Source organism: Tachyglossus aculeatus, chromosome X1 (genome assembly GCF_015852505.1).
Source record: "Tachyglossus aculeatus isolate mTacAcu1 chromosome X1, mTacAcu1.pri, whole genome shotgun sequence".
Classification (NCBI taxonomy): domain Eukaryota; kingdom Metazoa; phylum Chordata; class Mammalia; order Monotremata; family Tachyglossidae; genus Tachyglossus; species Tachyglossus aculeatus.
The window spans coordinates 47,753,552-47,770,805 of NC_052101.1; the positions used below are offsets into that span (position 1 = coordinate 47,753,552).

General features: G+C 44.3%; 1 protein-coding gene and 1 non-coding gene across 3 annotated transcripts in view; one reads left to right on the top strand and one right to left on the bottom strand.

Annotated features, from left to right (window-relative positions):
* The window catches only part of FSTL4 (follistatin like 4), a 685,476-nt gene that overhangs the window by 545,250 nt on the left and 122,972 nt on the right, over positions 1-17,254 (bottom strand). The gene's annotated exons all lie outside the window — the stretch shown is intronic.
* LOC119920551 lies at positions 4,162-4,299 on the top strand. Its single transcript, XR_005448288.1, has one exon. It is a non-coding gene; the product is annotated as a small nucleolar RNA SNORA7 (small nucleolar RNA).

Consider the following 17,254-nt stretch of genomic DNA (forward strand, 5'->3'; position numbering starts at 1 on the left):
TTGCTTCCTTTCAGCTTTCCGTTCAGCAGCTGCTTGAGTAACACAAGGGGATTAAAGAGACAAGATTTCCTGTCCCACAGGGGGCTCATAATCTAAATGGGAAAGACCAGACACATTGGACAGTGAGAATAAGCAACAGACAAAGATCATGAACAAAAACAGCCACTTAAAGCATTCAAAATTTCAAAGGAACAACATATAAATAAGTAACTAAGGCAGTACTTGGAGGGAGCAGTTATCTGGCCCATGAATCGAAAGTATTAGAACCTTTAAAGGTTCTTCTGGGTTTCATTCCCATGAGGTTTGGCAAAAGGGGGTGAAAGGTTGGGTCAGGGCACCTCCAGCGACCCTAAGGGTGAGGAGGCTTGGCTTTCTGCTGCTGCTGGTGAAGGTATTTGTTAAGTGCTTACTATGTGCCAAGCACTGTTATAAGTACTGAAGAGATGCAAGCTAATCAGGTTGGACACAGACCCTGTCTCACATGGGGCTCACAGTCTTAATTCCCATTTTACAGATGAGGTAACTGAGGCTCAGAAAAGTGAAGCGATTTACCCAAGGTCGCACAGCAAACACATGGCAAAACCCAGATTAGAAACCAGGTCCTCCTCACTCCCAGGCCTAGGCTCAATCCACTAGGTCAGGCTGCTTCCCCCAGTGGATTGTGCTTTCTTCAGGTGGGAAAGACTTCATTTTGAAAACAGTTGGCGGGTGAGGTGGGCTGGTCTGGACAGCAGATGGCTTCAGGTAGCACTGGGGACCTCAATGGCACCACAGCTCTTCAGATTATCTGTTTGTCATTTTCTGAACATTCATTTGCATGCAAACCCAATTGATATTTGCTGACATTTACAATAGGTGCACCCTGAAGTGTGGTGCGGAAGAGTGGCACAGCTGCCGCGGGAAATGAGGTCCTGCGGGTGTTCTCTGCACTCAAACTGGGCCCACTTTTTGATTCCCAGATTGCTGAGCCCCACCTGTCTCAACTGTTCATTAGTCCAGGGACCACAAGGCGTCAGTCAAAGAATCGGAGTCCTGAGCCTAGGTACTCTGAGCTAAATACTCCTCAACCCTAGCTACTACTGCTTCTCTCTCCCTTAAAGGAATAGAGGAGATTGGAAAGTTACATGAATATTAGACCAAGAGAGGCTGCTATTGTTAACCGCTGAACTGGCAGAGGAATGGGGGATCTTGTACTGGACTGTCAGGCCCCGTGTCCTCTCCCTCCCTTCTTGTTCCACATCCTGGTCTTCTCTCCCACTGTCCCCTACAAAATTCCCATCCCCTATCCACCTCACACCTCTCCCTTCTATTCCTGCCCCACATTCTCCTGGTCTGGGACCCTCCTCTCCACAGCTCCAATCTGCTCTGGTTTGTGGAATCCTCACTCCACGGTGGACAAACTCCCATTCATCCTTGACCCATTCCTGGCCAACTGACTTCTCCTCTTCTTCTTCCTCACCACTACCTGGCTCTTGCCTGAAGGCTCTGCTTCCCTGGTACACATAGGCGCAGGCGCGCGCGTGCGCATGCATGTGCACGCGGCGTGCAAGATAAGCTCTCTCTCTCTCTCTCTCTCTCTCAGGAAAGGAGGAGTTAACTTGTTCCTCGCTCCTCAATGTTATTTTCACTCTCTCACCCCCTTCTTTCACCACCACCTTTTTGAATCCCACATCACCCACCTTCTCCACCCTCTCCCGCTTTTAGTTGCTGGCAGCTACAGTCCTCCCAGTCTCTGGTCTCACTTCTGTATTGCTGACTTACTTTGAAGCCTCTTGCCTTCCTATTTGCATTCTGATCCTAGAGGATTTCAACTTCCAAATTGATAAACCTTCCGACCTCCCAGCCATCCATTTCCATTCACTTTTTGATTCTGCCAACCTCCTGCTTCACCCAACCCAGACATGTCAGCGTCAGCACACTGGATTCTCTGGCTCCACTCTTATCCCAAACTCTCCTCACCCCACCCAATCCTCCCACTTTTGATCAATCCATCATACTTATTGAATACTTACTGCATGTAGACCACCATACTAAGCACTTGGGAGAGTACAATAGAACAAAATTGAACAAAGTATGGTGCCTGGCACATAGTAAGCACTTAACAAATATTATTAAAATAATAGTATTTGTTAATAATTTTGGTATTTGTTAAGTGCTTACTATGTGCCAAGCACTGTTGTGTTTACTATGTGCCAGGCACCATACTAAGTGTTGGGATGGATACAAGTGAATTGGGTTGGACACAGTCCCTGACCCACAGAGTGCTCACAATCTTAATCCCCATTTTACAGATGAGGTAACTGAGGCCCAGAGAAGTTAAGTGACTTGCCCAAGACCACAAAGCAGACAAGTGGTGCAGCCAGGATTAGAACCCATGACCTTCTGACTTCCAGGCTCGTGCTGTATCCACTACACCATACTGCTCCCTCTGCATCAATCTCGACTCCCTGGCCCCAGTCTCCCTTCACTGACCACCCACTACCTACCAACTCCTAGCCCTGGTTACCTCACATTCCACTTTCTCTGCTCTTGTGCCCATGCGGCTAAACTCCGGGCACCAGCCCAGCTTCTGCCAGGACAAATTCTCTTAGAGCTACGTTATGGTCAGTTTTTGGTGAGAGCTGTGTATGTTCCAAGTATTCAAAAGCTTGCCAAGTGAGTTACAGAGAAGGAAAGGAGAAGCTCCATTTCGCAGGAAGCGGGAGTTCTGCACTCTTTGGAGAGTCTGCTCGATACAGGGAGGAATGGGCCAACATTAGAAGATTCTGAGGAGTGGGGAGATGTGTGCAAAGCAGCTTGGCCTAGTGGAAAGAGCACAGGCCTGGGAGTCAGAGGACCTGAGCTCTAATCCCAGCTTTACCCTTTGCCTGCTGTGTGACTTGAGACAAATCACTTCTCTTCTCTGTGCCTCTGTTCTCCTTTTCTCCCTCCTACTTAGACTGTGATCCCCAATGTGGGACAGGGACCATGTATAACCCAATTCACCTGTGTCTACCCCAGCGCTTAGAATTGTTGGACACATAGTGAAAAGTTAACAAACCATAAAAAACCCCAATGTTTTAGAAAAATGATCCCAACAGCAGGGTGAATAGAGGGGAGAGATTGGAGGCAAGAAAGGAGGTGGGACTGGGGGTTGCAGCCTAGTTCTGCTATCTGCCTGTTGTTTGCTCTATGGCACGTCACTGAAGTCTAGCTTGGTTTCCTCATCTGTAAAAATGGAGATAGTGATACTCATCCCTCCCTACCTCAAGCTGAGAAAGTGAGAAAAGTAATGTCCAAAGTGCTTTGGAAAAAATCAAAGTGCTGTACAAATTGAAGCTATTAGCATATAGCAACAATTCATAAAGAGACTGATATTTCCTCATCCTCTATGCTTGGTTCCAGAAGGAATTAAAGGTGGCCGTGCTGAAACCGTGGATCACCACTCACATTCCTAAAGCAAAGGATTCTGGGTTGGAAAACGTTATTGGCATTGAGGGAGATATTTGGGACTAAAAACAGTAAAGGGATGAACAAAAATACAATAATGTGCTCTGGGAATACCAGCTCCATCTGCCCAAAGAAAAAGAATGTGTACTTAGTGTGATTTAGCACACTGTACACCAGACTCTAAATGACAAACCCACCACTGTCTGAGGAGCTTCAATCATCACCGACCCTATGCTTTAGTTTCATAGTTGCTGATTGTACTGCCAACTGGTATTGCAGTGTTCCAAGAACTCTGTGGGAAAAACCAGCGCAAGGTAGAGAAGAAGCAACCAAAATTTAATGCGTTTCGTACAAATAAAGATGTTTGATGAACTGGTCTGCTCTCTTTTTCCTGATCTCTCTGCTGTTCCACTCATCTCCTCAGTCCCACACTATAATCATAATGTAGTCTGGACAGTCCTCCTCACGTGTAGTAGGCCCCTCTCTTTCCCCCTTATTTCAATGCCCTTTTATTACCATAATAACAAATATCACCACTATTATTAAGTCCTTGTTCTGTGCCAAACACTCCACTGAGCACTAGGGCAGATGCAAGACAATCAGTCCGGACAGATTTCCTGCCCCACACAGGGCCCACAGTGGGAGAGAAAAGGCACTGAATCCCCATTTTATGGAGGAGGAAACTGAGGCAAAGAGAAGGTAAGTGATTTGCCCAATGTTACACAATAGGCCTCCTTCTCAGGGTCGTACCTGGCGAGTTTCCAGTACTCTACCAGTCGCGGCTATGGGAGGGAGAGTGAAGCAGAGGCCTACCCATTCTATTCCTAGCTTGGGCAGTGGCTGGCAAGTAGAAGGCAATCTGCTACAGGTCAGGACTCACCCAAGCTGGGCAGCAGCAGCATGGAAGAGAGTCAAGGGTGGAGACTCGAGTTTACTTGTGCGGAAGGCGGCATTGGTAAACCACTTCCGTATTTTTACCAAGAAAGATCTAAGGATACACTACCAGAATTATTGGAAATGGAGAGCAGGGGCGCTTCAGGAGAGATGTGTCTGTGTGTCACTTGGGTCGGAAACAACTCGATGACATAAGACAAGACACAATAGGCAAGTGGCAGACCTGGGACCAGCTCTTTGAGGGCAGGGAATTTGTCTCCCAACTCTGTTGTGTTGTATTTTTCCTAGTCCTTAGTACAGTGCTCTGCATATAGTAAGTACTCTAAAAACTACCATGGATTATTATTATTATTATTAAAAGTAATAATAATAATAATAATAATAATAATAATATCTTTTAAGCCCTTTACGATGTTCCAGACACTGTATCAAGGGCTAGGGTGGATACAAGCAAATCAGGCTGGAAACGGTCCCTGTCCCATGTAGCAACAGTCTCAATCCCCATTTACAGATGAGGGAACTGAAGCCCAGAGAAGTGAAGTAACTTGCAAGTTACTTGTCTGGTTACACAGCAGACAAGTGGCAGAGCCGGGATTAGAATCCATGACCTTCTGACACCTAGGCCCATGCTCTATCCACTATGCTATGCTTGCTTGTGATTAGGTTCTCTATCTCCCGGGCCTGTGCTCTCTCCCTCAGGCTTGCTCCATCCCAGCTGCATTTGTTCTTCCTCATTCAATCACTTGTATTTACTGAATAATTATGGTGTGTATAACATTGTTAAGATTCTCCTCCTCTTCCCCCCTTTTGTTATGGTATTTTTAAGTACATACTATGTGCCAGGGACTGTACTAAGCACTCAGGTAGATATAAGTAAATCAGGTTGGACACAGTCCATGTCCCACATAGGGCTCACAGGCTTAATCCCCATTTTACGGATGAGGAAACTGAGGTACAAAGACTTGCCCAGGGCAACTCAGCCTTGGGGGAATCAGGATTAGAATGCAGATCCATGCTCTATCCACTAGACCAACTGTGTATGTCAGCTTGTCTTCCCCATTAGACTTCAAACTCTTTGAGGACTGGACTGGGTTCTTTAAGTTCTATTGTACTCTCAAGTGTCTGTGGCACATAGCAATTGCTCAATCAATACTATTGTTTTCTTCCATTTCCACTCCTATCAGAGGCTCTTGAAGCATTAATTGACTAGGTCTGGCCCAAATCCAGAAGAATTCAATTAAGAAATATGATGGGATATAATATAAAAGAATATGTTTTAATTAAGCTCAAAATCTTCAAAGAATAAAGTAACCATAGAGAATTTGAAATAAAAAAATAATCAGAACTGCATTTAAGTCACACTAAGAGCCTGGAAGTCAGAGGACCCGGATTCTAATTCCGGCTCCACCATTTCTCTGCTGTGTGACCTTGGGCAAGCCAGTCACAAATTTTCTGCGCCTCCAATTCCTCATTTGTAAAATGGGGATTAAATCCTACTTGCTCCTACTTCGACTATGAGCCCATTGTTGGACAGAGGCAATGTCCAACTTAACTTGTAGCTACCCCAACGCTTAGAACTGTGCTTGACACGTACTAAGTGCTTAACAAATATCATAATTATCATTGTTATTATTATTATTACCAGAGCAGGAAAATGGACCAGAAAGTGGAAATCTGGAAAGGCATCAAAAGTCAAAGCAGCTTTACTAAGTTCAATAGTCCTGCGGGGAAGGTTACATGGGTGAAATTTCCCACCAGTAGGTGACACTTGCAAAATCTCACCTTCACTCAGGCTATTAGAAACCTCACAGGGACCTCCAAAATCTGATCCACGATGGGTCACTGAACTGTGGGGTAAAATGGGAGAACTGTGGGAATGCCTGCTGGGGCTAGACCATCAGCAGAGAAGGTCTCTGACCAAAGAAGTACCTCAAAAGTGAATCATCTCAAATGTGAATGGGCTCAGGAACCCTGACAAGATAATGTGGATGGCAGAGACCTCAACAGCTATCGAGGCAGCTTCCTGCAGCTCCATGGTGCCATGGCACTAGCATTGGCACAATACTGTGGTCCCTTTGGCTACTAAATAGGTTTTGCATATTCAGTGAGTGCATGCACCATTTCCCTCCAACTTCTTGTTGTATCCATGGGCCTAGGATGGGACACAGCATAATGATAATAATTTGAAAATATTAATAGTATTTGTTAAGTACTTATGTGCCAAGCATTGTACTAAGCTCTGGGGAAGATACGAGGCAATCAGAAGAGACAAAGTCCCTGTCCCACATGGGATTCACAGTCAAAGGAGGAAGGAGAACGGGCATTGAACCCCCATTCTAAGGATGAGGAAACTGAAGGGCTCAGAATCAGTGATATATATTGAGTGCTTATTATGTGCAGAGCACTGTAATACATGTTTGGGAAAATACAATACAGAGTTGGTAGACATGTTCCTTCCCCACAGTGAGCTTAGTCTAGAAAAGTAAAGTGGCTTCCCCAGGGTCATGGAGCACAACAGGTGGGGAAGCCAGGATTAGAACCTAAGTCCTCTGACTCCCAGGCCCCTGGTTCTTTCCAGTAAGCCACAATGCTTTTGACTTTCATCCTCATGGTACAAAATGTACCTTCTAACAGCTAACATCCTTTATATTTCTTACCTCCGACCATTCTTTCTGGGGACGGTCACCCATTACCCAAGGCCTGAAGCAGCAGCAGGAGTAATAGTAGTAGTGTATGTTATATTTTATATTATAATTAAATTATTAGGCAGACATTAATATCAGTGTCCCTTCCCCCTCCAGACTGTAAGCTCCTTTGGGCAGGGAACATGTCTACCAACTCTGTTATATTGTAGTCTCCCAAATGCTTAGTACAGTGCTCTGCACACAGTAAGTGCTCAATAAAAACTATTGATTGTTTGATAGCAGTAGGATACAATCCTTATCCTGCAGATTAGTAGTAATGGTATTGATTGAGGGCCTATTGGCTGCTCACACAAATGGCAGGAGACTAGAAAAGACTCCTTACCAAACTGTCACAGCAAGTGTGGGGGAAATTCTCCCTCGAATGCACACTTATGGATGCAATCAGCCGACATCTTTGGAACAAAGAACAACTCTTCAACTCCCACCCAGTCAGATGTATGGTAGAGTATATCAGCAGCAAGATAACACATCCTTTGCCTACAAGGTACTTACCAGCTAATGGGGGAAGCAGACATTGAAAAATAATAATCAATTAGAAATAGAACATGGTACTTACAGCCCTCAGTTCAGGGTCCAAGTGAATAACAAGAATATCAAGTGTGCTTAGTTGCTCACTTTGCAATCTTAGAAAAAGTGCTGTTTTAGAAGAAAAATGGGAGTTTTCCCTGACAGGAGTCACTTTGTACTGGAGTCCTCTTTTTTTTATAGTACTTGTTAATACTATAGACTGTAAACTCGTTGTGGGCAGGGAATGTGAATGGGCTTATTGTTGTATTGTACCTTCCCACGTGCTTAGTACATTGCTCTGCACATAGTAAGGGCTCCATAAATACAATTGAATGAAAGAATGAATATGGTACCAGGCACTGATCTAAGCACTGGAGTAGATACAAACTAATCAGGTTGGAAACAGTTCCTGTCCCACATGGGTTTTACAGTCTTAATCCCCATTTTATAGATGAGGTAATAGGCTCAGAGAAGTGAAGTGAATTGCCCAAAGCCACACAGCAGACAAGTGGTGGAGCCAGCATTAGAACTCAGGTCCTCTGACTCCCAGGGCCGTGCTCTTTCCACCAGTCAACACTATTTCTTATTGCATTGCACTGCAGGGTGCACAGTGAGTAAGCAGGACTAAGCAGAGGTGCATCCTTTTCAGAAGTGCATGGGTAGTTGTCATCCACATTGGTAATAATAATAATAATTATGGCATAATAATTGTAACTATGTGCAAGGCAGTGTACTAAGTGCTGGGATAGATACAAGCAAATCGAGTTGGACACAGCCCCTGTCCTTCACGGGGCTCATAATCTCAATCCCCATTTTACAGATGAGGGAACCGAGGCCCAGAGAAGTGAATGACTTGCTCAAGACAGAGCAGACAAGTGGTGGAGATGGGATTAGAACTCATGACCTTCTGATTTCCAGGCCTTTGCTCTATCTACTACACCATGCTGAACTAGGCTTAGAACCCAGGTTCCCTGATTCCCAGAGCAGGGCTCTAGCAAGTGGATCATCAGCAGGGCTGCTCTGCGCTAAGTGCTCGAGTAACTATGGGTCACACAAGAAAATGCTCCCTGCTTACGGCAAGCATATACTATAAAGGAAGAAGACGGGCATAAATATATTTACAAACGATCCAGTGAGGAAAGGGATATAAACCTGCTACAAGGGTTGTTGACCTTTTCCTCTGGAATCAGAAGGCCATGACATTGCAAAATTTGGTGCCTAATCACAAAGTCTGTCAGTTATGGTCATCCTCTCCAAATCAGATGGGAGCAAAAGTCTATCCTAAAGGCAATCCTCTGAATGACTAGCCTAGTAAATACCCTGGCTGTTTACTGAAGCCCATGAATCTCTGGCAGAACAAAGGAAATCGGAGCTGCCACTAAGGCGGCTGCTGGGAATGTAGTATTCATCCCAGTTAGTTGTCCCATGAAGGGACGTGCAATGCAACTGAAAGCTCGCCCCATAGTAAGTTCCTTGTGGGCAGGGAGCTTGTCTACCAACTCTGTTACCTTGTACTCTCCCGAATGCTTAGTTCAAAGCTCTGTACACAATAAGTGCTCAGTAAATACCATTGATTGTGTGCAGTACGCAGTGGGAGAGTGTACGGTGTTTCTACAAGGTGGGAGAAAACGGGGGATGAGTCCCTCACATCGTACATTCCCTTTGAGCTCACAGTAACCCCTTCAGAAAGAAAGGGAATGGAATAAATTTTTCTCTGGCATCTACAGCATCTGTTGATGGAATCTATGCAATACCTACCCAGGACTTCCTCTCCAATACTTGAAATCTGCTTCCAGGACTTTGTAAGCAGGTACTAATGTGTCTCCACTGGTATTTTGTTGACTTATTTTTCGTGTTACACGATCATTTCATACCCGCTAAAAAGTTTTCACATACATATCACACATACCTGTTTTGACCGAGTTACTCGTGTCAGAGCTAACATTTCCATTAGGCACCCTGGAAATGAAAATTACAGCAGTGAAAGTATTCATAGGGATTCCAGAGGGTACAAAAGACATTCTGGAACCAGTGGTGGCATTTTGAAAATATCAGATGTCCTCAATATGCTGCAAGGGCTTTCTACCTACATTTAGCTGAACTTCAGACCAAATCATATAAGGCCTGAAATTTGGAAAATCCTCAATTCTGCAGGTCCTTTGATGGATAACCTCTGTTTTAATTCCATTTCTATAAATCATCATTATAGGAATCACACCATTCCTATAAATGCTCAAAGAAGAAGCTCTTTCTTTGTACTTCATTTCAAACAATGAATACCATGAGGCTGTCATATGTTTCAAGAAATGGAAGAAGCCATAGAACTTACATCCAAAAGCATTTTCAGGTAGGTGATGTTTATCCCTCTGAAAAATGAACTATATATTTGTAAATATTTTGACAAGGGAACTTGTCTCCACTCTAAAGTAGAAGAACATGTCCTTTCTTAAATAAACACAAACCCTGAACTCGTTTCCCTGTAGGAAACGTTGTTCCTCCTGGGCCAATGAGGACCCTAAGGATTTTCATGACAACTGAAGCGGCAGCAGCTCTAAACCAGGTTCTTTCCTCAACTGCAAACCATGTGGAGATGGAAGACATTGAGTCTGAAGATTAGGATTATGCTTCATTTAGTGAACAAAATGTAGACTGTACCCTCTTTGAAAATAAATTGATGTAATAGGAACAAAGCAATGGAAAGAAGCATGACTTGGGGAAAAGAGCACAGGATTATGAGTCAGGAACTGGGTTCTAATTCTGCCTTGGTCACTTGACTGCTGTGTGACTTTGGACAAGTCACTTCATTTCTCTGTGTCTCAGTTTCCTCATCAGCTAAGTGGAGATTAAATCTTATTCCCTAAATAATAATAATAGTACTTGTTAAGCACTTACCATGTGTCAACCACTGTTCTAAGCACTTGGGGTACATACAAGGTAATCAGGTTGGACACAGTCTCTGTCCCACGTGAGGCTCACAATCTCAATCCCCATTTGACAGATGAGGTAACTGAGGTGTAAAGCAACGTGCCCAAGATCACACAGCAGACACGTGGTGGAGCCGACATTAGAACCCACAACCTTATGACTCCCAGGCCCAAGCTCTATCCCCTCAGCCACGCTGTCATAAGCCCCATTTGGGGTAGGGGCTGTGTCCCACCTGATTATCTTGCATCTACCCTCATGCTTAGTATAGTACTTAGCACAAAATAAGTACCTAAGTACCATAAAAAAATTCCTTTCTAGAAAATGTCAACTTCCTTTGAATGGGAAAATGAAGATGGCTAAAAGATATTAGCTTTCTATGAAGATCTGTAGCCTTAGTATTTTTAGACCAAGATTGATTTACTTTGGATTGTCATAAAATGACATTTGCTAAAGTTAAGGTATTCTTAGAGTATGACTGCAATTCAGCAATCCCCATAATATAATGCTCTTCTTTCCATGCTTTTAGGGTATTGAATGCTATTGACAGTATTCTTTTTCAGGCTCTCAAGACTTCCAGATAGCTCTCTGCATTTGTCATGCATGTATTGCGGCACCATACATGTGTTCTGTGTGGTGCTTTGCATTGAAGTTATCAGAGTAATCTCCCAGAGAGATTCATTACAAGTTCATCATGACCTCAAAGCAAATCTCACACAATGCAACAGGGATGTTTATATAGACTGTAAGCTTGTGGGCAGGGAACATATCAACCAACTCTGTTGTATTGTTCTCTCCCAAGTGCTTAGTACAGTGCTCTGTGTACAGTAAGCACTCCATAAATACCGTTGATTGATTAATTGATAGCCTGGCATGCAGTAATCAGATGGCTCCAAGCACAGTCAGGTCAAAAACAGAGTTAAGAACCAAATATCAAAAGAATCTGAGAAGCAGCATGACCTCATGGATGGAGCCCAGAGCAAGTAGCCAGCAGAACCTGGGTTCTAACCTCAGCTCCACCGCTTGTCTGTTGTGTGACCTTGGACAGGTCACTTCACTTCTCTGTTCTTCAGTTACCTCATCTGTGAAATGGGGATTAAGATTGTGAGCCCAGTGTGGGACACGGACTGTGCCCAGCCTGTTTACTTTGTACCTACCCCAGCGCTTAGAACAGTGTCTGACACATAGTAAGTGCTTAACAAATACGTAAGAAAAAGAATTTAATTTTGGCAGTTAAATTAGATGAAGTGTCTGCACTCAGTTGAGCAGCAAATTCAAATGTGTAAAGTTAAGAATTTTTATGCATCTATGTGTAAATACTTGTAATCCTTTATTATTGGCACACATTTCCTTTGCTATTTCATTATATAAATGAACAGTGCTAATGATATTTATTGCCTTTTATCACTTTAAACAGCTTTATATTGTTTGGTCACCTTTTTTGGATTCTGGGAACACATTAATTTGATTTACATTTTTCATATAGGAAACCATATTATGCTTAGCACTCTTGCCTTAAGACTACTTTCATGGAACCAATTAAGAGTGCCAACTTGTTTTTTTCAGGATTGAGGAATTTGGTTCTCGCTGTCACTTCGGTAAAAGAGTAGTTGGAATGCTACATTGAAGAACAACATAAATAATCTCAATTAAGAGAAAACCATATTATCACATGGATATATCTGGGAGAAACGTTTGTATGTGATAGACGATATATCTATACTGAACATATAGATGCAGCGCTAGAGCACAAATATTCACATTGCTTTGGTGTCACCTCTAAATGCGCAACAGAATACGAGACAACTATGAGCACAGATCCCTGCTCAAATGCAGCCACAAAATGTGCAGTGAAAAACCAACACTGTGTACTACAGCACAACATTGTTGGTAAAAAGCATGTTCTATCTAATCACAACCTTTCTTTTTCTGTCAGGGATTAAAAGCACATTGAGAGACTCTGGGAGTTAATTGCTCATTCTCCTCAGCGCCACCCTAATTTCAAAGGGGCCTCATAGATAGAATTTCAGGAACAGGATCTTAGAGCACATTTCTTCAGATCCAGGGCTTGACTGCCTTCAGTACTCATTGCCACAGGGTGGCGGGGTAAACTGTCTTGTCTGGTGACCAGATCGATCAATCAGTGGTATTTGTTGAGCACTTACTGTGTACAGAGCACTGGACTAAGTGCTTGGGAGAGTACGTACAACAGAGTTGGTAGACACAATCCCTGCACACAGTGAGCTTACAGTCTAGAGGAATTGTTTGGAGTGTTGTGGTTAGGAACTCTATTAGATCTAACTTGGCAGATTTCAGTCAATCAACGATGTTGAATGATTACGGTGTGCAGAGCACTGTACTAACCACTTGGGAGACTACAAAAATAATGGAGTTGATAGACACATTCCCTACCCACAGCAAGCTGATGGTCTAGAGGATCTCTGCCTGCAGGGGCCTTGAGATCTGTATCAAGGACAGCAGCCCGCATGCCCACCATGTGATCAGATCAACATTTCTGTGCAGGGGGAATTCTATGTAACTGAGGATATTGCATGCTTTGCTCTCTTTTGCCGCCACCCCCCCCCCCCCCCCCCCCCCCCCGCCCCAACACTATTATGCCTGTAAGCCCCACGTGGGACAGGGGCTGCGTCCTACCTGGTTATCCTGCATCTACCCTAGCATAGTATGTGGCACACAGTAAGTACTTAAATGCTGCCACTTGAAGCAGTGTGGCCTAGGAGAAGAGTATGGACCCGAGAATTAGGGGACCTGGGTTCTAACCCCCTAGCTCTGACACTTGCCTGCTGCGTGACCTTGGGCAAGTCACTTAACTGCTCTCTGCCTCAGTTACTTTCATCTGTAAAATGGGGATGAAACACCTCTTCGGCCTCTTCCTTAGAATGTGAGCCCCATGGGAGACAGAGACTGCGTCTGACCTGATTTTCTCATATCAACCCCAGTGCTCCTTACATAGCAAACTCTTAAATACCACCATTATCATTATTAGTATTATTTTCATTAATACCACTCCCATAAAACCAACAACCAAACAGGGCGAGAGCAGGACTTCAAAAGTTTGTTGCAAGGCTCTCACTTGTATGCCACATTGTAACTGAGGTTCACTTGCTCGGAACAATAACTGGAGCATGCTCAGTACCCTTTATTCAACTTGAGAACCTGAACACGTGCTGAGTCCAGAATCTTTCCTTGAGGATATGTGTCTTCATCACCTTCGGGTCTGCCCATCCCTACCTGGTTTAACCTGGAGCAGTGTGGCCTAGTGGAAAGAGATCAGGTCTGGGAGTCAGAGGACCTGGGTTCCAGTCCCAGTTTTGTCACTTGTCTACTATGTGACCTTGGGCAAGACATTTCACTTCTTTGTGCCTCATTCTGTAAAATGGGGGTTAAGACTGAGAGCCCTATGTGAGACAGGGACCATGTCCAACCCGATTATCTTGTATTTGCCCCAGTGGTCAGTACAGTGTCTGGCACAAAGTAAGCACTTAAATGCTACAGTTATTATTATTGTTATTAGCAGCCTCACCTCCACTGTACAAGGCAAGTGCCCACCTCCTCCACCCCTAGGGCTAGTGATGCTCATGAAGCCCAACCCATAGTGCTTGGGCACTCTTCTTTCCACAACAGCTTCAGCTACTCTTACCATTGGAGAGGTCCAGGACCATGGAACTGCTAATCAGAAACAGGTTCATACTTGGATCCAGAGGGCTTGGCAGTGACGACAGTTGAAACCCTATGGGTGGTGGTCTGGGAAGCCCTTGGAAGCATACGACTTCAATCCATACTTCATGCTGCCGCCCAGATTGTCTTTGTCCAGAAACACTCTGGGCATGTTACTCCCCTCCTCAAAAATCTCCAGTGGCTACCAATCAATCTGCGCATCAGGCAGAAACTCCTCACCCTCGGCTTCAAGGCTCTCCATCACCTCGCCCCCTCCTACCTCACCTCCCTTCTCTCCTTCTACGGCCCAGCCCGAACCCTCCGCTCCTCTGCCGCTGATCTCCTCACCGTGCCTCGTTCTTACCTGTCCCACCGTCGACCCCCGGCCCATGTCATCCCCCTGGCCTGGAATGCCCTCCCTCTGCCCATCCGCCAAGCTAGCTCTCTTCCTCCCTTCAAGGCCCTACTGAGAGCTCACCTCCTCCAGGAAGCCTTCTCAGACTGAGAACCCTCCTTCTCCCCCTTGTCCCCCTCTCCATCCCCCCGTCTTACCTCCTTCCCTTCCCCACAGCGTATATATATATGTATATATGTTCTTACATATTTATTACTCTATTTACTTATTTTACTTGTACATATCTATTCTATTTATTTTATTTTGTTAATATGTTTGGTTTTGTTCTCTGTCTCCCCCTTCTAGATTGTGAGCCCACTGTTGGGTAGGGACCGTCTCTATATGTTGCCAACTTGTACTTCCCAAGCGCTTAGTACAGTGCTCTGCACTCAGTAAGCGCTCAATACAATTGAATGAATGATTGATACAGTAATACCAGCAGATGTGATCTCTTGCCACAAGGATGCTACAATCTAATGGGGGAGAGACATATTAAATAAAATTACAGATGGGGGAAGCAACAGAGTAAAAGGACGTGCCCAGGATGCAGTGGGGCTTGGGTACAATATCAGCCCTCCCCAACTAAGCCCTCATTTCCTCTTCTCCCACCCCCTTCTGTGTCACCCTTACACTGGGGTTTGCACTTCATCCACCCCTCCCTTCCTCCGCAGTATTTATGTACATGACTGAATTTATATGTCTGCCTTCCCCCTAGACTGGAGGCTGTACATAGTAAGCACTCAAATATGATGGATTGATTGACTTAAGGGGCACAGACACCAAGTGCATAGGTGATGCAGAAGGAAGGGAGAATAGGTCAGGGGAGATGAAAGATTCATTAGGGAAAGCATCTTTGCTTCCTCTAGGCTCATTAGCTTTGCCCAAGAAAGCTTCCAGCTCTGCCACTTGTCTGCTGTGTGACCTTGGGCAAGTCACTTCACTTCTCTGGGCCTCAGTTACCTCATCTGTAAAATGGGGATTAAGACTGTGAGTCTCACGTGCGACAAGAACCATATCCAACCCAATTTGCTTCTAACCACCCAGCGCTTAGTACAGTGCCTGGCGCATAGTATGCACATAAACAAATGCCATTATTATTATTCCATGCAGGAAATTATACCAACTTCAACCATTTCTCCCCTAACAACCAGCTTCTGAGCTCTGGGAGCTATGATTTAAAACAGCCACCATCACCCTAAGTTTGATTTAGGCTAACGTTTGTGAATATTGAACAATAGCGTAAAATCCCAGGCCAGCACTTGAAGGAAGTGGCCTCCATCTTTATTCATAGATTCATTTTAGCAACATTAATCACGAAGATAAGATTTGATCGTAAATAATAATGATGATGAAGTACTGGAGATTATTCAAGTGAACAAGAAGCATTGGTGGCCTATATATTCTGCACTTTGTCATCTCAACTCTCAGTTTTATGAATTCCTAGGGGAATGACTGCATCACTGATATACGCTGGCAGAAAAGGAAACCTGGAGGAGGGGAATCGGGAAATATAAGATGTCTCTCTAAGAGGGATAACCAATATTCTACATTTATGGGAATGCTCCAGGTGAAGACTCCTATTTTCATTTTCTCCATGCTCCAGAAGAGAGATTTCAGACCATTACAAAAAACAAAAGTTTTTCTAGAACATGGGGGTTATTTTCTTGCAGAAGAACACACCATGGCAAAATCACATTGGAACAACCATTGATTAGAAGGGAATTAATGGGCTTGGGAAACAGATGGTTTGAGATGGCACCATACATTTTTCTACACAAATTCTTGTACCATTGTCAGGTCCATCACTAGCAGAACGCTTCACGCCCTTGCCATTTGTTATTTTGCAGTGTTAAATATGGTATATGTGGAAAAAGACAAAGAAACACAAAGTTCTGTAGGTACAGTAAGAGTATTTATGAAGCACTTACTCTGTGCAGAACACTACACTAACCACTGGGGGAGAATACATGACTGACGAGGAGGAAGAATAGATGGGATTTAGTAACTGACAATGGAGGTTGAAAGAGAGAGGAATCATGGATAATGACAAGGGTGCATGACTGAGGATGTATAACCAACTGCGATGGACTGGTGGTGGAGTTAGGAGCAGTAGAGAATTTGGGAGAGAAGGTGAGAGGTTCAGTTTGGACAAGTTGAGCTTGAGATGCTGGCAGGGTGGTCACATGTGGATATTCCAGAGGCAGGTAGAAATGCCAGAGGAAAGAGGCTAGCACCAGAGGAGCAGATTTGGCAGTCACCCTATTGAGGTGGTAGTTGAAGAGCTGATGAGTTCAAGTGAGTGTCAAGAATAGAAGGAAATACAGAATCAAGCCTTGACAGACACTCACAGTGCGGTGTTGGAGGCAGAGCTTCTCCCTCCTACTTAGAATTTGAGCGCCATAGTTATTATTATTATTATTATGGTATTTGTTTTGTGCTTACTGTGTGCCAAGCAGTGTTCTAAGCACTGTGGTAGATTCAGGTAATCCAGTTGGACACAGTTACTGTCCCACATGGGGCTCATAGTCTTAACCTCCATTTTACAGATGAGGTAAATGAGGCCCAGAGAAGTTAAGTGACTGGCCCAAGGTCATACAGCAGCCAAGTGGCAAAGGCAGCAATAGAACCCAGGTCCTCCTGACTTCCAGGCCCATGCTCTATCCACTAGACCATGCTGCTCTTATCTCTATCCCAGAGCTTAAAACAGTTCTTGACACACAGTGTT